Source organism: Coturnix japonica, chromosome 4, assembly GCF_054131305.1.
Source record: "Coturnix japonica strain WE chromosome 4, WE-NBRP24, whole genome shotgun sequence".
NCBI lineage: Eukaryota > Metazoa > Chordata > Aves > Galliformes > Phasianidae > Coturnix > Coturnix japonica.
This window is the reverse complement of record NC_140666.1, coordinates 10321428-10343949: the sequence shown is the minus strand read 5'-3', so window position 1 is coordinate 10343949 and position 22522 is coordinate 10321428. Positions and strand designations below refer to the sequence as shown.

Genomic DNA, 22522 nt, shown 5'->3' with positions numbered 1-22522 from the left:
CACACGTCCCAACATTGCTTTATTGGTTTTGTAAAACCCACACACAGTGCGTCGCATTCGCCAGCATCCCTGCTGACACCTCATTTGCAAGAATATTGCTGGGGGCAGGTAAACACAGCTGAGTTATTAGTGTCAGCATTATCTGAGACAGTCTAGCTGGCACCTCATCCTGTGTGAGCAGGTAGTAAGAGAAGGCATTGCCACAAAGACAGCATCCCCTAAAGGGCTGAGAGGAGGCGAACACCAGCATCCTCCTCTGACAACAGCACGGCACTGGAGCTGGCACCAAAGCATGCAGCTCCTGCCCCTGCATTGAGAGGTCTTCTCCTCCCCTCCTGCACATACTACAGGCTGAAGGAGCAAACAGACCAAGTACCAAACCACTTATCTTCAAAGTGCCCAAGCAGCCAGAGCCTGAGAGCCAGAACATTCTGCAGGGAGAAGCAGCAAAGTAGCAAGAAGGGAACCACTGGGTCATTAGAAGTGCATCCTGCTAGAGGGAAAGGGAATTGAGTGTTTCCCAGGGTGCTTGGTGCTGGGATCTGGACTTAGCAGCGTATTATCCTTGGGGATTGTAAAGACAACATGAACTCCAGAAGGATTAAATCGGAAGAGAATACTGGGGAAAGAGAAGCCAGCACCATAGCAGGAACTGCTCACAGAACTACCTGCCAGGGTTTAGGAAGATAAATGATATAAGATTTCACAGAGACAAAGCAAGACTTAAGGCATCCAGGGAGGTAGTGTGGAGACTGGCAGCCTCTGCTCCCTGCAGGTGGTTGTGCAGGAGAAAGGCTGGAGGTTGGAACAGGTTAACAAATGGGTGCTGAGTTGCACAGCAAAGGTACTCTGCGAGCAATGCCAGAGCAGGGCAGCAGGACAAACTGCTCCTGCTGGCAAGAGGACAGGGAAACAGCACAGCTCTGGAGCCCTCAGTCCCTGCTTAGCAGTCAGGTCAGCCAGTGCCAGCCTGCTGCCTGCACGAGGACACAATGTTTTTCTCTTGCAGTCACAAAGTACAGTGGCTTTGCTGCCTGTCCTTTGCCCACAGGGATCCCAGGACCGGCTAGAAGCATGCGTGGGCTTCCCGGGAGCAAGCAGCAGAAATAACTCAGGGCCAGAACAAGCTGCAAGTCCCTACATTTAACGGGCAGAAACGGCTCATGAGCCTGCAGATAGTTGGCTGCCCATCAGCCCTATGACCATAGTCTGGGTACCGCCAGGTAGTGCCAGGACCCACACTTGCTGTTGCTCTCCTGGAAACATGGCTGTGTGAAAGCTGCCTATGGGATAAATCATGCTGCAGGTGGCAGGCAGGCACACTGAGCGGCCATCACCCTGACACCAACCCCAGGTGCCAGGAAGTCCCTCACAGGGTGGAAAGAGAGGCATGGGTGAAGAAAGGCTGTGGTGCAGAAGCCCAGGTTCTCCGCTCATTCAGGATGGAAACATTGTGCAGAAGCAGAGTGCTAAAGGCTGCCTTGTGCCCCCTGAGGTAACTCAGGGCTGGCATTCCCTGAGGCAGCAGGCAGCCACCCCTCAGGGACTACCTCCTAACCTGGTGTTAAAGACAGAATAAGCCCCTCCACAGTGATGGGATGATAAGCACCTCTTCAGAAGGGGAGCAATTACAACAAAACTCAGCTTATGCAAATACCTTGGTTACTAAAACAGTGCTCCCTGCATACTGAGTAGGAAAGAGCCACAGTGAAGGAAAATTTGTTTAACTGCATCACATGCCTTCAAAGCACTGGGATGGGCAGCAGGGCTTTAAGAGGACATCCCAACACACCTGGTGTGACACAGGGAGAAGGGAGTGCTTGGCATTTTGTTTTCCTCCCAGAGTACTTCAGATTAGCAAGCATTGCTCCTGTATGAAAACCGGGGAAACGGAAGCACAGCAGGACAGATGGTCGTCCAGAAGACCCAGTGGTGCAGAGATGGAGAAGTGCTGCTTTCTGGATGGCCAGACTGCAGCTCAAACACCTGTACCATACTGCTTCCTACCTGCACAAACCACTCCTGAAACAGTGAAAGTTGATGACCCAACTTGAGAGGATAGAGTTGCTGGGGCCAACTGTGTTTGCAGAGGAGGTTCCAAGAGATGCAAGATCAAGGAGCTGGGCAAAACTTCATGGGCTTCTGCAGATCAGGGGTGACAGTGGAAGCCAATGGAGGCCAGGCAGTGCTGGGGTTTCTTCCAAGAAACCCACCATGCAATGGCTCAGCTTCTCACTGCCTGCCTGGATCCGTTAGACCCCATCAGCCTGCGCTGCCAGCACACCGGTCCTCATCCTGCCTGCAGGGAGTCACTCGCCAAGTCCCACTGACGTTGCATGGGGAGAAAGGCAATGCAAGGCTTGCCAGCAGAGCCAGCTGCTCACTACTCTTTCCTACCTCCATCAAACAGAGAAGCCGTAAGTCAGCAGGAATGCTCTTCACATCATCCCCGTGCTGCTGTTGTACGCTCTGACGCCAGGCAGATTTATGGGCACTGCTGAGCCAGACCGGCAGCCCAGCGTCACGTCCTGCAGCGGATGGCAGGCAGCAGCAATTTCCAACAGCAAATGCCTCTGAGCATAGTGCTGGCAGCCCCTTCCCATCAGAAACACAGCCCCTTCGCAAGCACTGCAACCAGCACATCTGTGGCCCAGTCCTACCCATGAGGCCTGCTCCCAACTGAGGCCTGCTCCCAACTGGGACCCAGGGCCAGCACAGGGACAGCTACAGCCCTGTGAGACCGTGCTAGTCCCAGCCGAGGCCTGGTCCCACCCATGGCCAGCTCTTCCTCAGACCCCCACCATGCCCTGTCCTGAGCTCACACTAACTCAGGAGGGACAGAGAGATAAATTTGCAGACAAGGTGAAAAAAGCGAGATGCTTCCTGCTGGGCATAAACAAAGAGCGCAAGCACTTACAGGTCTCCCGTGGCACCAGCAATCCCATCTGTTACTGATACAACTCCTGTTCCCTCTAACTGCCACGGAGGACTTCTCTCAATTACCTCTAACTCTCTTATCTCCGTCATTCCAAAATCAGGCACGCTCTGCAGCTGCAGCGAGCCCATCCCAGCCGCCAGCTTCCAGACACCGTGGGGGGATTTGGGGATCTTTTTCCTGCCAGCCCACTTAGAGCCATCCGTCACTGATGCAACAAGGAGCTGCTAGACACTGCACAGTCCCTATCTGCAGCACGCTGCTGGGACCTCTGTTTGCCCCTAGGACAAACCTGAGGCTGGAGAACTGCATTCACAGCACAAGCGATGGACAGCAGGGGGGTATCAGCTCCACCACACCAGCTGCCCTTCCTGCCTCTTTTTTAGCGCAGTTCCTTTTAATAACTCCACTTAATATTAACGTGCCATTACCCGGAGTCCTTTTAGACCAGCAGCCTTGGAGTTGCTTGGAAACTGCTCGCTGCAATGCCTGCAAGGCTCTGCTGAGAGGGCTCGCAGCCAGCCCGCGTCCCGGGAACCTGGCGGAACAACGCTTGTACTCTGCTGACAGCACTTAAGAACATGGACGGTGAGGGAGGAGCAGCTGCAGGATGGCCCCATTGCACCCCGATGCTGCAGCCGACCCAGCGAGCACAGAACAGCTGCACACATAGAGACCCAAGGTCTCAAGGCTGCATTTCAAAGCACACCCAGAGACAGGGGAAGAGTGAGGTGCTGGAGCAGGGCACAAGCAAAACCTGCTTGGCCACGCCAGGTTGGTTTGACCAAATCTGGAAACTGAATTCAATCACAAGGAGAGAAGGCTTTGCTGTACACGCAAGTCTCAGCGTGGCCTTAATGGTGAAGTCACTTACCGACACCTCCGTAATACCCTATGAATAATCAGGTATCTCATCCAATTTATGGCTTACCATAAAACGCTGCCACGTTTTGGGAGGCAGTGCTTTTGTAATACTGTAGCAATGACAAAGAGCAATATTTTATTGCAAGAATGGCAGCGTAAGTATATTTATCCGTTGGCTAAGATTCTTTGGTGTACTCCCCTCTCTAATAGTTGTACAAACATATATACATCCCAGATTTATTCCGTAGGATTTTCTATGCTTTGCTTTTTAATTTACATAATATGTGAAATTTTCTGTATAAAATGGAGAAAGCAATGAGCCACCAACACACCCGCGCGCATCGAGAGCTCCCCCGTCTCGCACTGCTCCCATTTCCCAGTGGTGCCAGCACTCTGGGGCTCCTACAGCCACGCACAGTACCTGGGCTTGGAGCTCTGCAACACAACAGCGTGGCTGAAGAGAGAAAGACAGCAAGAAGGAACAGCTCTCCATCCAGCCCTCTGCATCCTCCCTGCGGGTGGAGGTCTGCCCACAGCCTGACAGCCTAACGCTGCTGCACCTCGCCCTTGTACACAGATGGAGAGCTGGGCTCATCTTGGCTGCCTCTCACAAAGCAGAGCAGAGAAAACGTTGCCCAGGTGTTGGGATGCAAGAGGTGTCAGGGCAACAAACAGCTCAGGGCAGGGATCCCAAGGGGCAGAAATGTGAGCAGAGCACTGTCAGCGCTGGTAAAATGAGCCTCAGACGCCATCCTGCCTGGCACCTTCCTCCATCGCCCTGTGAAACGCTGCCTTCTTCTTTATGGTGGTTGTGGGTTTTATTTTTTGTATTGTGGAATTAGAAGTCTGATTGATATGAATATGTAACAACACGGCTTTATTAATAGCAGCTGCATTATCAGTTAGCTCCCTGCTATTGGCAGGAGATCTGGGACAATCAGTGGTCTGAAAACTAAAGAGAAATGCAACCCGCAAAGGCAGCAGCAGCGAGATAATTTCATTCCTTTTCACGGTGAGCTGGCCAGGACATCACAAGCACCACGCTCACCGACACACTGCAATAGCTCTCCCTGCCCAGCTGCAGGAGCGGGCACTGGAGCTGCTCCACATGGTGGGGTTGGCAGCCCCTGTGCAGGCAGGAGATACCCCTTCTTGCCAAGGAGCCCCACAGCCAGCTGCAACCTTTGCAAATTGAGGTCACTCAGTGTGGAGCACCGCGCAAATCTCACTGACATGGGTAATAAACTCCCTTCGCAGTTTGCTTTCCTTACTACCCCCTCCACCAGCCTGCAGGCTTAAATGAAAACAAGATTACAAAGGAGATTGGATTGGACATATTTCTGGTGTGCTATTTTAGCTGTAAATTATGCCAGCTTCATAAAACCCCAACTGTTCTTTCCCAAGATCCCCACGTAGATTGGCTCACTGCTATCAGGCGGACCGGGCGCTTGCTGCGGGCAGACGTTGTCTGGAAAACTGCTGAAGGGGTCCAAGCATTATCAAGATGCCGTAGCACTACACATCCATATGCATCTACACACACACACACAGGCACGGCAGCAACCGAGAACTTGTCACGGATGCTGATGGCACACACATGCAGGTTTTGCTATACCCAAGCCGACTCTACAGACCTCCTGTGACATCTTCACTAACACTCAGCCCAGTCTCTGTAGGGCAGCACTGTGCTCTGTCTGGATGTGAGGTGTGGGGTGAGGGGCCCTGAATACACGGTGGGGTGAGCCTGGTTTGCTGTGGGCAGCCCCAGGCATGGCTCAGGAGCAGGTGCTGCAGCACCAAAGGCAAAAACAGCCACAGCATGAAGTTTGATAAAGCAAAACTGGCAAGAGCTTTTGCAATTCATTTCACGAGCAGCACTGCACCTTGGCTGTGCTCCATGACACTGGAGGACAGCAGTGCTGCCCAAGCACACGGTGCTGCTTTGGGGCAAACCAAGCAGCACCGTCCAGAGCTAAAAGGAGAGCAACCCACCCCACCCCACGGCTCCAGCCCCTGGACCTGATCCTACCAGCCCCAGCCTCCCCAAGGGTGCTGCAGCCACCAGGATGAGTTCCCAAACCTTAGTGCAGCTGCTGGGCCACTGAAGCAGGGCTTTCTAGTGAGGCTGTAGGGATGCACACAAGGCCAGGAGCACACCAAACACCCCAGCTCCATGCCTTTTGCTCCTTCCCCTCTGTATCACAGCCAGGGCTGCCCCTCTGTGGTCACAACCCCATGCTTGTAGCGAGGCAACAGGGACCTGGAGCTGAGTACCACCACTCTGCAGCTGTGAGCATTCTGCCTCCTTCCAGGGACAACAGCCACAGTGGGGACGCTGCCAGCAAAGCCCACACAGCCCAGAGGAGCCCTCTTCACCCAGTTCCCATTACCTGGAGGAAGGAGCACCACAGGCTGCGCCTTTCCCAGCAACACGTCTGTAACCCTTCAGTGGCTCCCCCAGCTCAGAGCCCAGCCAGGTCACACCATGCTTTCCTCACGTGGCAGCTTGCAGCCCCACCGCCAGCACAATAGGAGCAGCACAAACCAAAACCCTTTCTGGAACATCAGGTGCACCCCATCTCAGCCGTCCTCCTCTCACCAGCCCTTCCATGTGTTGCTACAGCCTCAGCCTTGCACATCTACAGCAGCTTCCTCACCTGAAGAACCACCCCCCAGCAGAGTCAGCAACCTTTTGGGAGACCATGCGATTCCTTGCAAGGCCCCCATACATCTTTTGCTAAGGAAGGACACAGCACCCTACCAAAGCACTGCACACTGGCAGCATCATTAGCTCTGCAACTCCACGCTGCAGAAAATGAACAGGGTGGAAGCCTCAGATTGGGCAAGACTGTGGATGGATATAAAGGGGTTTGTGTCCAAAGATCCCCTGGTGCCTCGCTGTGCTCTCCAGCAGGGATCTGCATCCCCATCACGCGGGCACACACGCGATCCAGCCCATGATGAGCAGTCTCTGCACGGTACACTCCGTACCGTTCACCACCGGGACTTGGCAGAGGGCTTGTCTGCACGTGTACATATCTATCAATACAAAAGCAGGCTTCCCAGGCAATCAATAATGCTATTTAAGAGATAAATCTCAGTATCGACTGACTGCTGAGGCCAGCTCCTGATTAATTTAAAAGAGAGGCAAGGCAGGGAGAACGATGAGGAGCTCAGAACAGCATCACTGAGCAGCCATCCTGTGTGCTGAGGCCATGCTGGGCTGACACCTTGGAGCTGGGGCTGTGCAAGATGTGGGGCTGCCCCTTGTTACCACTAACAGAGCTGTCAGGGTGCTGCTGGCTGCCCAGCCCCAGAGCTGTGCCATATGGGGATGGACAGGGCCGCATCCTGGTGCACCCGTACCTCTGTCCCTTAGTTTTGAGGCTGGAAGAACCCTGTAGCACAGACAATGTGAATGGGTGATGCCTCTGCTCCCACAGGCAGGGTGCTGGGAGCATGCAGCACAGCTTCAGCCATTTCAGGGAGTGAGAGGGACCATTACTGCAGCTCAGCTGCCCTTCTCCTACTGCAAGCTCTGAGACATCACCAGCACGAGGGTTCTCTTTGGTGCCAGCTCTCCCCATGCCATTGCTGGCGGCCGCACCCCAGGGAGCAGTGCTCTGCCCCTATGGGATCCATGCCTTGCTCTGAGCAGCCTGGGGGGATCTGCAAGGCAGCTGCCTTCCTTGTCCTTACATAAATGCTTTCTCATTTCTGGCATGTGGTGTCTGTGTGCTGGTGCTGCCCTGCTGGACGGCACTCAGCTCACGGGGGTGAACTGAGATTTTTTAAAGGGAAATCTGTAGAAGGACCACCACTGATGGGTTCTACAAGCATGGAGCTGAGCTGAGGGGCAGCAGCTTTGTCCTTCAGTGCCAGGGAGCAGCTGCTGAGCAGGCAGTGGAAGCATCCTCCAAGTGGCACAGGGCTGTGATCTGAGGCAAGATCTGATCTCTGCAGAGCCATGAACAAGTCCCAGAGCCCAGCTCAGTGCTCCCCAGCACACAGGTCAGTCAGCGTGACCACAGGGGACAAAGCAACACGCTGAAATGCATGTGCAAACAGTGCCTTATCTCCAGCTTGCTTTCTGCTCTGGGAGTCCCATGCTAGACAGGACCTGATGCTAGGAGCTGATGTTCAAAGCGAGGTCTGGCTTATCTCAGCTTACAGAGGAGAGCTCCAGAGCTCACTGAGAGCATCATGCCTCTCTCCTGCCTTGGAAACCTTGAGGCCAGTGGGCCCCTGCCCAGGCAACCTCCCACCGTGAGCCTTATTGCTAGCAAACAGACAGTCTGAGCCTGATCCCCACCCCAGGAGGTCCTCCCGCAGCCACCAGCACACAAAACAGCTGTGGCTTTGCACCTGTTCCATAGGCCTTTCCTTCTCAAATAGTCCCAATCCCCCTCGCAGGCAGCAAGCTGCTTGCTCAGCTTGGAGTTGCAGCTGCAGGCAGAGCTCCAGCAAGGCAGAGGCAGCTGATGGCAGCCAGCAGCACTTGCCCATGGCACCGGGCAGCTCAGCCCTTCCTGATACCCTGGGATAGTCCAGGACCCACAGTCAGCTCCGTGCCCTTATACTGGAGCACTGCAGCCAGCAGCATCCCACACAGGTAAGCTTTGCAGTAGCTGCACTCCAGGCTGCTGCTGTGCTAACCAAGCGTGCATCCAATGCATTTCCCTGCCAGCCACTCAAACAGCCCAGCTACCTGAGATAGATTTATAGCAGGGCAACCCAGGTGGTGGCAAACACACCAACCTTGGTGCTGGGGTAGTGAGACTTGCTTCCTCCCTGGGCTTCTCAACCAAGGAGCCCCACTGCCTGCCAAGTGCTGCTCCATGCACATCACCAAAACCACCCCAAACTCTTTGACCAGGGAGCTGAGCCCCAGCAAGCAGTGAGTGCACGAGACAGCAGCTCAGCTACACGCCAATGCTCAGAGGGCAGGAGATGGCCCAAAGCACAGCAGGGCTCTCTGACCCAGATGGGGGTTATTCCTGCTTCCCTCATCAAATAAATAAATAAATAAATAAATCACGTTTCCTTTCATTTCTTAACACAGTTTTTGTGTTGCTGCTCAGGCGCAGTGTGGAACTCCTTGCCGCAGGATGGCAGCTCAGCATCCCTTGGGCCTGATCCAGAGCTGTTCTTGGCCCCTGGGGCAGCCTTGTGCCCAGTGAGACTCTGACACACAACAAACTGCATCTGAGCCCTTGCTGGTGAGAGCCTGTTTGTCTCCCCTCGTCCCTTGAAGCGATGGGGAAACTGAGGCACGGGTAGGTGAAAGGTGGCACAGAGCTGTTTGGCGGTCGTATGAAAGGAGAAAGATGCAGATGTTTTCACATCGCTCCCACTCTGCAGATCCCTTAAGGAGGGAACCACATCTCTCCACCAGTCCCACTGCCAGCAAGGGGGAAAGCTCATCCCATCCCAATTGTCCTATAGCAGGGAAAAAGGAAAAGAACACCAACAAGCCCAAGCCAGAAGCCAAGAGCCTTCCCCTCTGTTCTCTCAGCTCAGCTGGGTGCAATCCACATCAATAAACACCACAACGCTGGGAGAACACGGAGGGCATCGCTGCCTGGGAGAGTGCCAAGGTGACCCAGCAGCAACCCAGCTGGGGAAAGTGGGGCTGGGGGGAGCAGCACGGATCCCATTCAGCCCCTCCGGAGCCCTAAGAGCAGATTCCTCCTTCTCTGCCTCTGGGCTGGGCGGGTACCACCTGCAGATGCACCATCCATGAGCTACGACCGCGGCAGGATGGATGGGAAGGATGCACCCTAGGCTGCAATCTCCCGTACCCGCACAACATCACGTCTACCGCCGCCCCACGGTGCGAAGCAGGGTCTTGCTTCAGAACCCTCGGAACACCCAGACCTGGGGGGAGCACGGGAACCCCGCAGCGAGGCAGGAGGAGTTAAACCTCCTGCATAACCTTGGCGCGGGCAGCGAGCAGCGCACCGCTCGGGGAGCGGAACGAACTCCTGCAAACTGCTTGAGACGGCAGCGGGCAGCGCGCATCGCCAACCTCGGCCCCACCCTCCGGGCGCACGGCGCTCACCTCGGCTCCGGCTCCGGCTCCGCTCCCTCCATCGCTGCCGGTGGCTCAGGCGGGCGGCGCGGCGGGCGGGCACGGCCGGGCCCCTGCGGGCCGCCGCCCCCATGGCTCTGCCGCCGCCGCAGCGCCCGCACCGCACCGCACCGCGCCCCGCTCAGCGCGCAGCCGGCGCCCGCCGCCCCCGCCCCGCCATGCCGCCGGGCTGCCCGCTCCCTCCGGCCGGCGGCGGCGGGCGGCTGCGGCACCGGGCGCTGTGCGCGGCTCTGCGGGGCTGCGAGCGGCTGTGGATACGCGGGGCGGGGCCCGGGGAGAGAGGGAGGAGGGGGCGGGGGGCGGCGGGAGGACCCCGCGCTGCCCCGTCGGGACGAGGGCGCAATCGGCTGCGGTGTGTGCGGTGCGCATCCCCGGGCCCCCGTCCCGTCGGAGGTCCCACGCCCGGTGCTCTGTCCTCACAGGAGCGCCCCTCTCCGCCGCCCTTTCCGAGCTGGAGCATCTCCCCGCTGCCCACCCGCCCCCTGAGCCCCATCTTGGGCTCCGACCACGATCCCGTATCAAGGCCACCTCGGTGCCCCCCCGCAGTGTCTCGCCAGCACCCAGCCCCGCTTACTATCCCTGCCATCCTCTCGCTCGACACCACGGGATCCTTCTGCCGTTCCCCTTCAGCTTCATTTTGAGCACCTTCAGAACTTCTGTGCACGTGCCAGGTTTGCACCTCTCGCTCTTCACCCTCCTCCCCGAGCGCAAATGTGCTCCCTGCGCTCCCATCCATAGGTAACTCCATGGTAACCTCCTCCATTAAAAAACAAAAAAAAACACGACAAAAAACCCAACAAAAGCTCTTAAGGAAACCCTTATCTCGGCACAGGAGGCGGCTGCTGCGTGTTTCTCATTAAAACACGGGGAAATGAGGGCTGGGGGGGTGAAGTTACCATGGATCAGGGGAATTCGGGTACACAATCAGCTGGACAGCACCCACAGTAATGCCTCCCATTCAACCATTGCTCCTTGTCTTGGTCAGGGCTCCAACAACACCCAGAAGTCAGAGCTGCCTGCAGCTCCCCCGGGCACAGCACACCCCAGGAAGGCTCCCTACTCCCTGCTCCCATCTCAGCATCTCCTGCACTATTTTTAAACCGGTGGCAGTTTTGGTCTCTTTACAGATCCAACCGTGTGAAAATAACTGGGAAAAAACAAATATCTTTTCAGGATGGAGATTGAAGAGCTAATGAAGCTGGTCGGCTTTTCTAGCTTTTAATATCAGAGTTTGCTCCATAAATACGCGCTCATCCCTCCGCCTCGTCTGTGTGCACAGACAGCCCTACATTGCAGAGCATCAGGCCGTGCTCACACGCACGTTTTGGCTGCTGCTGTAAAAAGCACGAGCTCAGAGAGGGGGAAACATCCCCTGCTGTATGGGATCGCTGCTCCAGCAGCACGCGAGGCAGATGGGATGAGGATGGGAGGTGCACACCTGGGCTTCCTCCCTCCTACAAGAGGAGCAGAGCGGCCCCCTCCTACTCCATCAATCCAGGTGGCTCCGAGCCAAAGCGAGTAGGAGAAATCACGACTACCCGATGGCTGCTTGGCAGTTGTCATGAAACAACCCAGCAGTTGTCAAGCCGGATCGCTGTCACCTGCTGCGAGCTGCGCTGCCACGGCGTGGCAGGACTCAGGGCTGCCCCATCCCCGGCTGCTCCATACGGAGCCCCGAGTCCTCAGCAGGGCTGACTGCAACCACCGGGCTGGGTTTGGGGAGCAGAGCCGAACCTCCAGCACTGGGAGCGCTCGGTTGAAGCGGTGCCGGGCTGAGGGCACAGCATCCCTCCTGCCGGGCGCCGTGGGAAGGCTGTTGTGGAATAAACATCCCATTAAGCCCAGGAAAAATAAAATTAGCTCGCCGAGCCCAGTGGGATGGGAAGCAAACAGCTCCATCGGCACTCGAGAGAGAGCGGTTTATGTAAGCAACAGGCTCAGCAGCTGCGGGAGCAGCAGCGTGACGGAGCGGGGCCGGGAGCGGGCGGACACCAGCACCTTTCCCAGGCAGTTGTCACCTGCGGGGCACAGCGGTACCTTCGGGTATTGCAGGGGGCCTTGGGTGATGCTCCTTCTTGCGGAGCAGCGAGCCCAGGGGGCACAGTGCGAGGCAAGGAGGCTTCCCCCTGTGCCGAGGGTGCCCAGGTGCAGAGAAGGTGAGAGGGTGGTGGGGTTTTGGGGACCTGGGTTGGACTCATGAGGGCAGCACCGTGAGCACGGGGTGCCTGGAGGCGGCTTGTGCCCTGCTTGCAGTGGTGGGGTGTGGAATGGCTGCTGGGCTCCATTCTGCTGCCTGTCCCCCATTGCCCTCTGTGTGCCTAAAGCCCATCTTCCACGGCACCTGCTTCAGCTTCCCCAGTCCCCAAAGGCCTCAATTAAACATGCAATTAGGAACGTGTTGCAGTAACAGCAAAACAAGCCTTCAAACTGGAAAAAGAGCATTCTTCACACAGCAAGATTCACGTGAGCCTGCAGGAGCTCACTGGAGGCAGAGCCCCATGTTTCTCGTGCAGACAGACCGGGGCAGCTCCGGGTTTGCATTACACACAGGGATGCTCTGTATGGGGAATAATGGGGTTCAATGGGGAGCAGAATGCCAGCAGGTTCCAAGGGAGCCCATTCATTCTGCTATGGATCTGCCTCTCAGCCCTGAGAGGTGCCATCCTCCGGTGGAGCTTCTCCAGGAGGCAGCACTCCAGATCTCTCACCCCGTGCCATTAAGGAGTCATTAAACTCACCCAGCAGATCTTCCCCTTGTGGAGTGCAGGAAGAGGTTTCTCCCTTGCGCCCAGTTGTTGGCTAACAAGGAACCAGATAACAAGGAACCTGATTCCACCCCTGGGGGATCTTCAGGTCCTTCTTGGGCTCCAGTTTCACCCCACAGCTGGGAGGACAAGCAGTCATCAGGAGCACAGCCCTGCAGGTTTGCAGCACCCAGGGAGCACGGTGCCCTGTGGATGCCATCCCAGCAGCAGAGCCAGCGGGGTGATGGATGGCAGCTGTCTGTATGGCTGCAGCACAATTACAGAGCGGAGCAGTGCCGGAGCCGGCCGGGGAGATGGCAGCATTCCAGCTCTGCGGCTCCTTCCTTACCTGGCTAAATTGGTCCATCTGCACAGAGCAGCCTGGCTGCCAGACAGCTCAGCCCCCTCCGAAAGCCGGAGGCATCGATGCCTCTGCTAATTGGACCTGTTGCCGTGGCTGGTTTTCGCTTTGTTTTCCTCTCAGGCAGCGGTCGGGGAGCGCTGGGGGTATCGGAGCCCTGCCAGGCGCTCCCACCTGTGCCAGGAGGGCAGGACCTGAAAGCAGCTGGGGGAGGCGAATCCCTCAGCCCATCCCTTCCCCGTGTGTAGCTGTGGGAGTTGAGCAGGGACGCATCCCTCGGCACACAGGTAGGCAGCACCCGTCCCCTCCGTGCCCCGCGCGGGGCCGTCACCGCAGACGGTCTGCGGCCATTCAAGGAGGGCTTGAAGCAGCTGTGGCCGCCTCATTGCATCCGTATCAACGTGAGCTCCCCCGGCACACACCTCCCCACGGAGCAGCGCCCGCACATCCTCACCCCTCCTCCCTCCCCTGCCCCTCTCCCCAGCTGACAGCCGAGCGCCGGGACCGAAGGAGAGAATAAACAGAGATTTGGCCGCGCGAAGGAGATGGAGGCATCCACGGGAGAGCATCTGACAGCTCGGAGCGAGCGGAGAGCTGCCTGTGGAGGGGCGATGGTAATTACAGCCTGTTTGCACTCACTCCCTCATTTAGCAGCACAGCTCTCTCCATCCTCGCACGCAGCCCGGCTCCCACTACTCGCAGCCCGCAGCTCTCCCCCCCACACTCCCACCTTCCCGGCTCTGCCCCATCACCCCCCGGCTCTGCCCCCTGCCCCCGTGGGGCCGCGCAGCGTTTACCTCGGCGATGGCTGCCTCGGTTCATCCCCTTCTCCCTCGCCCTGTTGCTGGAGGAGCAGCAGTGAAATTACACCTCCTGCTCCACACCCCCGCGTTCCCGTACTGTCTCCTGGCCAAACCCCGTTCGTTGCCTGCTGTTATTTTTAGCTTCTGGGAGCACTGATCTTTTTTTCTTAATGGCACACGTGTGCTACGAGAGGAACACAGACAGAGCTGCTGGTCCCAGCACGGCGAGCGCCCCATGGGACAGGAGGGCATCTCTTTGCTTCTCACCCTTCTTTGCAGCACAGCCTGCAGACCCCCATGGGCTGCCATCCCCTCTGCAGGTGGGGAACGACTATGATTCCTCCGTGCTGGGGATAAATCAGGAGTGCAGCAGAGATAGGGCAGCATGTGGGCTCCTTGCACCTGCTGCTGCTTCCATGCACCTGAGCACAGAGCAGCTCCCTACCGAAGGGGTGGGGGTAAATGGAAGATGATAAGTGGCCTTTTTCTCTACACACCTCTATTAGGAGGTGGGGGTCTGATTTGAGGCACCTGGTGATGCCCCTCACAGGGATGAATTAAAGACTGTAAGAGTATGGTGCTCCCCCTCAATGCCATGCAAAGGAGAGGACTTATATCTGGGACCATCTTCAGCACCCCCTGGTCCAGGATGTGTGCCCATCACACCAGCCCTCATTGCCAGCCAGGACCCCAGTGTTACCTGCAGCTCCCCCCGGGCAGCACAAGGAGCTCAAAGCCATCCAGCAGCTCAGCAGGAGGATAAATCAGGAGCAAAGCACAGGGCTGGCAGCTCGCTGCTGGGCAATGACCCCTCCGAGGGCACCTCTGCTGCTCTCCATTAGGATTTTCCAGTCACTGTAATAAAGTGAAAGCTGATTTAATGCCCTCGCCCTGCAGTTCTGGGCGCACTGAGGATCTCACCTTCAGTGCTAACAAGAGTGTCTAAAAGGGCTTTTTAGCCACAGCACCAATCAGCCCCGAATAACAGCAGGGGCTGGGGAAGGCTGGGAGAATGCTTAGGATATGGAGGATGCTCCCAGACTGTACTGGAAATGCTCTCATGATAGTTGGAGATTCAGCGCAAACAGTGCCCTGAAGGCCAAGGGCTTTTGTAGCACAGAGGAGAGCTTTTTGGAAAGCAGGAGATGATTCATAGCAGCAGAGATGGCCGATAGCTGAGGGAAGCCTCAAACCTCATCGACTTCCAACTCTTGTTGCATCTAATGAGCTGCACGCTGTCCTTCCCTCAGCAATAACCTCTTGGTGACCGTTCTCTTCTGTACTGCTGTCCAAACAGCCGCAGATCCACAGCTGGAGGAAGCGGGTGGTTACATGGAATAGGATACAGGCACATCCCGAGCTCGGGTGGGCTCCGAGGGGAGGCCAAGCAGTCCTGCTGCAAGGCAGGCAGCGCAGCAGCCAAACTCCCAAACACTCCCAGTGTCCATCCGTGGCTTCCCATATTTTAATCTGTGTTGCGATGAATTCAACATGCTTTAATATCAAAGATGGAAGATCAAGGACCAACAGTCATAAATCCTTCTGCGGTCTTTCTTCCATATGAAGCCTGTGTGTATGCAGGGCAAGCACAGTAATTAGAGTCCCGCAGTGAATTATTTGGCGGAAGGACCTGAAGGCGTTTAGACATTGAATTCTCATTCTCAGCATGCGCCGGTTCCTGCCTGGTGGGGGTGCTGGAGGGGTGGAAGGGCTGCATGGCACACAGCTGGGGCTTCCACGTCCAGTGCTGGGGACAGCAGCGCCCAGGAAGGCTCCTTCACTGCAGATGGGGATGCAGGGGCTGAAGTTGGGGATCATTCGTGGCCATCGCAGCCACTGTGCCAAAACTGAGCGCTGCTCCAGCCCCTGAGCACCACCCCCAGCCTGGGGCCCCACCGCATTCCTGGTCCCTTTTGCAGCTGCCAGCTCCGGCCCAGCAGAGCCAGTAGCAGACATCTGCATTTCAGGCACGCAGCACAGAGCTGAAGCCATGGTTACACACCTCTTTCTATTCTAAGCAGCCGCTTCCCCGAGTTGTTTCTAGCTGTCCTCTGCCTTTCCACCTTTGTGCCTGGTTGCTGGCAGGTGTTACCCCAGCACGAGCGCAGCTCTGCAGGCAGCCACAGCTGACATAGAGGCTGGAGATGGGCACTCCAGCTGGGGCAGCGTGAAGGCTGTGTGTCCTAAAGCAGCCTGGCCCAGCAGCAATGGCTCTATGGGACAGCAGATCCTTTGGGGCAGGTGCTGGAAACCAGCATGGCGGGGACATGGAGGGAGAAGGGACCTCTGGATGTGCCTCCAGAGCCGCAGGAATTGGTGCTGGTGGTACTGAGCTCAGGGCTGCCCCATTCCTTGGCAGCCACAGCAGCACACCAGGGGCTTGTGGATGCCTTTGAACATTCCCCAGGAGGCACAGATCCCTCCAGAAATGCACCCCACGCACGTACAGGCTTTCAACTCCTTCTCTGGTTCCTTCCCCCAAGCGGGATTCCCTGGGTGCACAGCGCGCTTCGCCCCGAAGGAAGCAGAGGGTTTTGCCTTTGCTTAATAGTGATAAAAAGGAGGAAAACAAGCAGCAGATCCCCAGCTTTGTGAGCACTGGGTGGTGCCTTTCCCAGCTGGGTGACCCCACCTGCATGCCATGCCGTGCCATGCTGTGCCATGCCATGCTGTACCACCACATGCTCCCCATGTTTGCTTTTCCTCCAAACCTCAGCCTCCAGAATCACAGAGCTGCACACGAAGGGCTGAATTTTGAACGTGTTCTTTAAGGATTAAGTTTCAAGGCCTCACAAATACCCGGGGAGGCTCGGGGATGCAGGCCTAGCAGCAGAGGATAAGCGTCTAAGAACTGCTATTTAAAAGGAATGAGTCGTGGTGTTCAGATCAATCCTGTGATATTTAGAAGCCCAATTCCTGAAGTCTCAGCCTGGGAGAGGGACTTGGGATGAAGCTGAGTGAGACCCCTTGGGGCTGTCCAAGGCAAGAGCCAGGCTTTCATAGAATCACAGAAGCATTAAGGTGCTACAGTCCAACCACAGCCCCACTGTACCCGCTGACCACATGGAGCAAACCACATCAGCCACCATCAGCAGGACCAGGGCGCTGCTGGGGCCCCAAACACCACCTGCAGCAGCACAGGGAAAGCAGAGGAAGGCATTTATTTTTAGATGCAAAGCATTTGTGTTTTCCTCTTTTATGGAGATGGGCTGAAAGGAGTGAGAACAGATGATGGCATCGAATTCCTGATCCAACACTTCAGCTGCGTGCCATCAAAATAGCATTGCAAACAGACCCTATGGGAACCCACAGCTCCGGGTGCCTCTCAAGAAGCCCCCAATAGGAGCTGCTGTGCTGCGGGGCTGGGAGCAGCGCCCTGCCTGCATGGCATGCACGGAAGTGCATTTTGATGTTCCCTTTGAATCACTCCTCTCTCCTCCTTCTCATCCCCCTAAGGCGCTCTTAACAAAGCCAGAGGGGGAAAAGCTCTTGGAGTGGATCGTAGATGAGCAGGATCTTATCGTCCATCTTGCATTTACTCTGTAATCCTGTTTAGAAGTGGAATCCCAAGTACTAGAGCCGTCAGTCTGTGACCCATAGCTGAGAGAGGCCCCTTCTGCTCTGCCACCATCCCTCATCAGCCTGCTCATGTGCTGAAGCTGCCTGTTGGGTGGGAAGGTGCTGTGATGGAAGCCCAGCCTTGTCCCCTCCACGTGTGTGGGACTGGGGCTAAGGATGGGATGCAGCCCCATGTGTACCCCCAACAGGTTGCCTCCTCTCCTCCTGCTCAGCCCAGAGCACAGAGCCCAGTGGCACAAAGGGAAGCACAGCCCTCCTCTCTCCCTCCCCTCCCCCCCAGCAGCAGCCAGGCATCAGCCCGAACTGCACTGCGTGGTGACATGACAGTAAGTGCCCCCATTGTATGGCAGCACAGACCTCCAAACTGCTCACTGAAAGAGCACAACTGGCCCCCAACAGGGCCTGTAATTAAAGGTAACCGCAGCCCTGCATGGTTACGGTGCTAATAAAGTGATGAATGGAGACAACACTCCCCCTGCTGCAGCTGGAGCACCTGGCTGGGCTGCAATCACATGGTAAGCACTAATTGGAGAGGTCGGCTTCTTCCCATCATCGCTGTGTGGATGCTGAAGGCACAAGGGGAGAAGCATGGGGGTGGGAGCAGGAGCTTTGGCACTGAGAGCAGCCCCAGTGCCTCCCCAGGAGCTGGAGCCCTCCTTGAGGACATCTCCAACCCATTCAGCCTCACCAGGCCTGCAGTGCTTCAGTGGAAAGTGGAAAGATTTAAGAGGCAGCGGGAGGATTCTCTCATTGAGAATGAAAGCAATCCCCCGCAGTGACAAAGAAAAGAGTCGGTGCTGGGAGCACAGCAGGGAGGAGAGGTGTGAGGAGGAGATCTGGGGAGGAAGAAGCATGGCAATGCCTGAGCACACGCACACCGGGCACACACTGGGATTGTGCTGGCAGGGGCAGGGCTGCTGCGAAGGTAACGTGCTCATTGCAGTGTCAGCACCCTGCAGAGGGGATCCCCCAGCACAGCCTGAGCTGTGCAGCACAGAGAGCAGAGCAGAGGCACGTGTGTCACCTATGATTCTCAGCCCCTCTGACCCCAGTGCACAACGAGGCTGAAGGCAGCAGCACAGACAGCAGGCAGGTACCTCCATAGGCAGCTCAGTCCCTTAAAAAACTCAGAACTGGAGTGCAGAAGCAGCTTGAACAAGTGGGAAATGCACAACCAGGGTGCAGCCAGCGGTGCTCAGCTCACCCAGGTGCAGGCATAGGTTGGGGCCATCATGCAGCGTGCTTCCATTTCCCCCTTCCCCTCCCCTGTGTGCTCTCCCAGCAGTGAGCGCCTGGCCGGGGAAAAGAAGATGGATTTGACTGCAAATGCTGACAAGTGCAGCGAGTCAACACACTGGGAAAACTGAGACAATTTGATGCTACTCCTTTAGTGATGCTGAGTGTGATTCGATAAAAATGAAGAGTCAGTATTTCCAAGCTGAAAGGTGACTGTTTAAAGTGGTGTCTTCAGGGCTCACAGCTTTCTTCATGCTTTCACATCAGCCTGGATTTCCACTGATAAAACCTCAGGCCAGGATTCCTGGTGCAGTGCCCCCCTGGCATGTGCTGACTGGAGCCGAGATGCTCTGGTGAGGCTGTGTTTCCAGGCAGAGGGAAGGAATAGTCCCACGTCTGAGTGTGAGCTCTGGGTCTGCACCCTAACAGCACAAAGGTCAATGGCAGAGCCCCCAGCTGCCCTCTGTGGGACTCCTTGGTCCCTGTGAGCCCCTGCCTGCTCTGTTTTGCCACAGGCACAGCCAACAAACTGCAGCACAGCCCCACAAAGCCCCAGTCAGTGCCTTGTGCATCCACTGGCACCAAAGCGTCTTCAGAGGGTTGAGCTCTGCAGACCTGAACTGCCCAAAATGAAATAAGGAAGCACTGCTGGAATGGAGGAGACATCCTGGAGAGAGCACAGGGAAACAGGGTGGTTGCAGAGGGAGAGTCGCTGAGATACTGCAGACACAGCAATCCAATTCCCTGTTTGATTCAAGGCTCCAAAGATCGTGCTGATAGACGAACATCTTTCAAACAGGGACAAGGCTGCAGGATGGGGATGCAGAGAGGCACTCGTGTGTGTACACATGGGCACGGAGGGGAAGATGATTGAGAGAGCCCGTAAGAGCCATGGTGGACGATATGGAAGTGAACACCAAAATCAGCCTGGAAAATTCAAATAACTGCTGCGACGTAATGGGCTGAATGCATGCGAGTGCTCAGCAGTGACACAGGGGAGACGGCAGAGCCTGAGACGTCAGGAGCAGCCATTAGGATGGCTGCGCTTCAGAGGCTTTTAAGGAGCTATTTTTGCCATTCTGCAGTTATTCTGCAGGATACTCAGCCCCCACCATCCTCCAGAGAGTTCATCCTCCTCTCTCAGCGTTCCCCATCACCAGAGGTAGAAGAGGGGCCCGGAGCACACAGCCACAGACACACAGTGCTGCTCCAGCACCACCCCGTTGGCCCCATCCCATAATACCACCCCTCTGCCACACTGTCATGATGGGAGCACAGAGCTGTCCGCCATCAGCATCCAACAGAGAGCCATGGTGTGGAATTAGCAGCCGCTCTGGGAGCACCAGGTCCTTTGGTTGGGTGTGGGTGCCCCCAAGCAGTGTGTGAAGGCACAGCGGGTGCCAACAGCCCGCTGGGTGCCACCTTCCAGTTGGAGATGCCATCCCCTGCCTTCCAGCTCTACCAGTTTACTACCCCCAGAGTCCCAGTGCCAACACCTCAGTTCTTTTTAGTGAGGAGCAGGGCAGGGGAAGATGGTGTTTGCAAAAGACGTGTAAGGTACAGCTTACCAAGGGCAGGAGAAAACCGCAAGGTCATGACAGGAAGAGCTCTTTCTTGTTTGCGCACAGAAGGAAGTCGAGCTGTTGTGATCCCGCTGCCTCCAGAAGTCTGAATGTGGTAACAGGAACAGAAGAGGCTGTGAGGTTGCAGCGGGCAGCTCTCCAGCCATTACTTTTGATGGAGAGCTCCCAGTTGGCACTGCAGCCTGCTCCCATGCACACCACCGACACTCCCCTCCAGGCCTCCCATAGCCAGCTTCAGTGCCTACATCACTGCACATGGTCCATCCCCAGCCAAGTTCCACCCCCCGCAATGAATATCTGCTCCCACAGGACAAAATGTCACAGCAGACCATCAGGGTAGGACTGTTATTTAACAAACTCACTCAGATGTAAGTGGGGTTTGAGATGCTCAGCAATGCTTTGAGGGGAAACAGCCCCAGCAGAAAAGCGGAGCTGCGTAAGCACTGCCCAGGGGCCATCCTTCTGCATGGCCCTGTTAGCTCACCCATACACTTCCCTCACACCTCGTGGGTTATTATTCCAGCCTCCAAGGGCATAAACAGTTCCTTTGATTTAAGGAACGAGGCTGAGCACCCGAAGCATTTCTCGCCTTGTCACAGCCTCCCACGTTCAGTCACCCCGCTGCTCCTGCAGCCCCCCAGGCACACCACACACCCCAGCACAAATCACACCTCTCCCAGCCACCTCACCAAGAACATCACCCAGAGCCTGTGACAAACACTGGACAGCAGCTCCTCATTACTGGGGACACGTGGAGCCCACCCAATGCTCAGAGCACTGCTGACCTCAGCCACGGCCGCCCACATCTGTTAGAGATCCCAAATATGCAGGAAACATCTGGCTTGCCTACATCATCGCCTTCAAATGTAACAAATTCAGCTCTGTTCGTTCCTATCCCTCCTGTTTTATGCAGCTTTCCAAGAGGAAAAGAATGTTCCAGAAGGCATTTCTTTCCCTCCCCCGTTGCAGCTGCAGGAGATTGGTGGCCAAATGCAGCCTGGCTGCCTGGGCAACCCCTGCTGGAACCACTAAGCCCAAACAGCATGGATTGGAGTGTGGTCAGCAGCAGGACAGCAGCTGCTGGAGCTACAATGGAGACCTATGATTAAAGAGAGCTGGTCCCCAAGGAGTGTGGGTGGACAGCAGCAGCATACCTGCAAACCCCTGAGATCTTGTCTCCACAAATGAGAGCACAAAGAGGTGACTTTGAGCTGAGAAAAGCCATAGCAGTCCAACACCACATCAGGTTGAGAGAAAACCTGCAGAATCAAAGGTGCTCCTGTGCTGTCTGTGCCACTGTTCCAGGGCTGGGATCTCCAAGGTGACCAAGAAGACTATGGGAAGAGAAACACAGAGCAAGCTGGGATGAACACTTCAGTGCAACACAGTGGCATGAGCGCGGGAGCAAGTCCCAATGGGAGCAATGGCTCTGCCAGCACCACCAAAAGACATGAGGTGCCCACAAGGCAGTGCCACATGTTGCTTATCAGGGTACTTCTATAAACAGCCTCCATCTCACTTCCACAGCTACACTACCCTCTATTTGACTGCAATACATTTAATCAAGACGTTTCTTAGGGAACCAAATAAAGCTTGATGATGCTTAATGGCTGGGGCTTAATGGCAGGGTTGTTTAACTGGGCTCATAATTTTGATTAATTAAGATGCCTGCAGGTGTTGGAGTGGTACTTAGGCAATAGCTTTGATGTTCAGAGGCAGAGGGGGGTTTTGTATCCCCTTCAAAAGATGTTCTGCCAGCGCTGGTTCAGCAAAGCAGAATTGCCTCCAAGCATTTGCAAAACAAGTTAACTGTGTTGTAGCTGGCCCTCGGACCAGCTGCTTCTTGGGACAACCCAAAGGAAAACACCAGCACAAAAACCCACAGCAAACAAACCACAGCCACCAAAGACCCACCAAAACCAAGGCCTGTTCTAGGGCAGTCTCAGTCTCCTTGAGAGGGGAAAAATAACACAAGGGGATCTCCAGAGGGCGATGGCAAGAGGCCCGATCAGAACAGCAACGCACACATCCAGGGACTGATTTGTGTTTCTATTTCCTATTCAGCAGCCAACACTGTTACAAAACTTACTTACCTCTGAGATTTTTTGCCTCTTGAATGCAAATGAAATGTACACAGGTTTAAAAATGTATGGGCAGAAAATAGGACATGGATACCAGTGTGGCACGAGCTCATTTCCATTTGAAATCCAACTGAAGCACTGGAGAGAAACAAAATGAGCCAAACTCACCTCTATCACCAGTATCAAACATTAACGTCACATTAAACAGCTTGATTTAAGGCTAAAGAAATTACTGCAGTCAAATA

General features: G+C 55.9%; 1 protein-coding gene and 1 long non-coding RNA gene across 5 annotated transcripts in view; both read right to left on the bottom strand.

Annotated features, from left to right (window-relative positions):
* FRMPD3 (FERM and PDZ domain containing 3) overlaps positions 1–14653 on the bottom strand; it is a 44247-nt gene extending 29594 nt beyond the window's left edge. Inside the window, exon 1 of one of the 4 annotated variants that reach the window (XM_085545969.1) lies at positions 14499–14653. The gene's annotated coding sequence lies outside the window, so the exon portion shown is untranslated. Of the gene's footprint in view, positions 1–9860; positions 10000–10464; positions 10592–13792; positions 14018–14498 lie in introns of those variants that run through there. The other 3 variants (XM_085545967.1, XM_085545968.1, XM_015860106.3) reach the window with 3 other exon arrangements.
* Positions 14654–20100: 5447 nt separating this feature from the next.
* LOC146760932 (uncharacterized) lies at positions 20101–22417 on the bottom strand. The gene is made up of 3 exons (XR_014945613.1): positions 22290–22417; positions 21351–21530; positions 20101–20281 (listed from the first exon to the last, which is right to left on the bottom strand). It is a non-coding gene; the product is annotated as an uncharacterized LOC146760932 (long non-coding RNA).
* Positions 22418–22522: the final 105 nt, after the last annotated feature.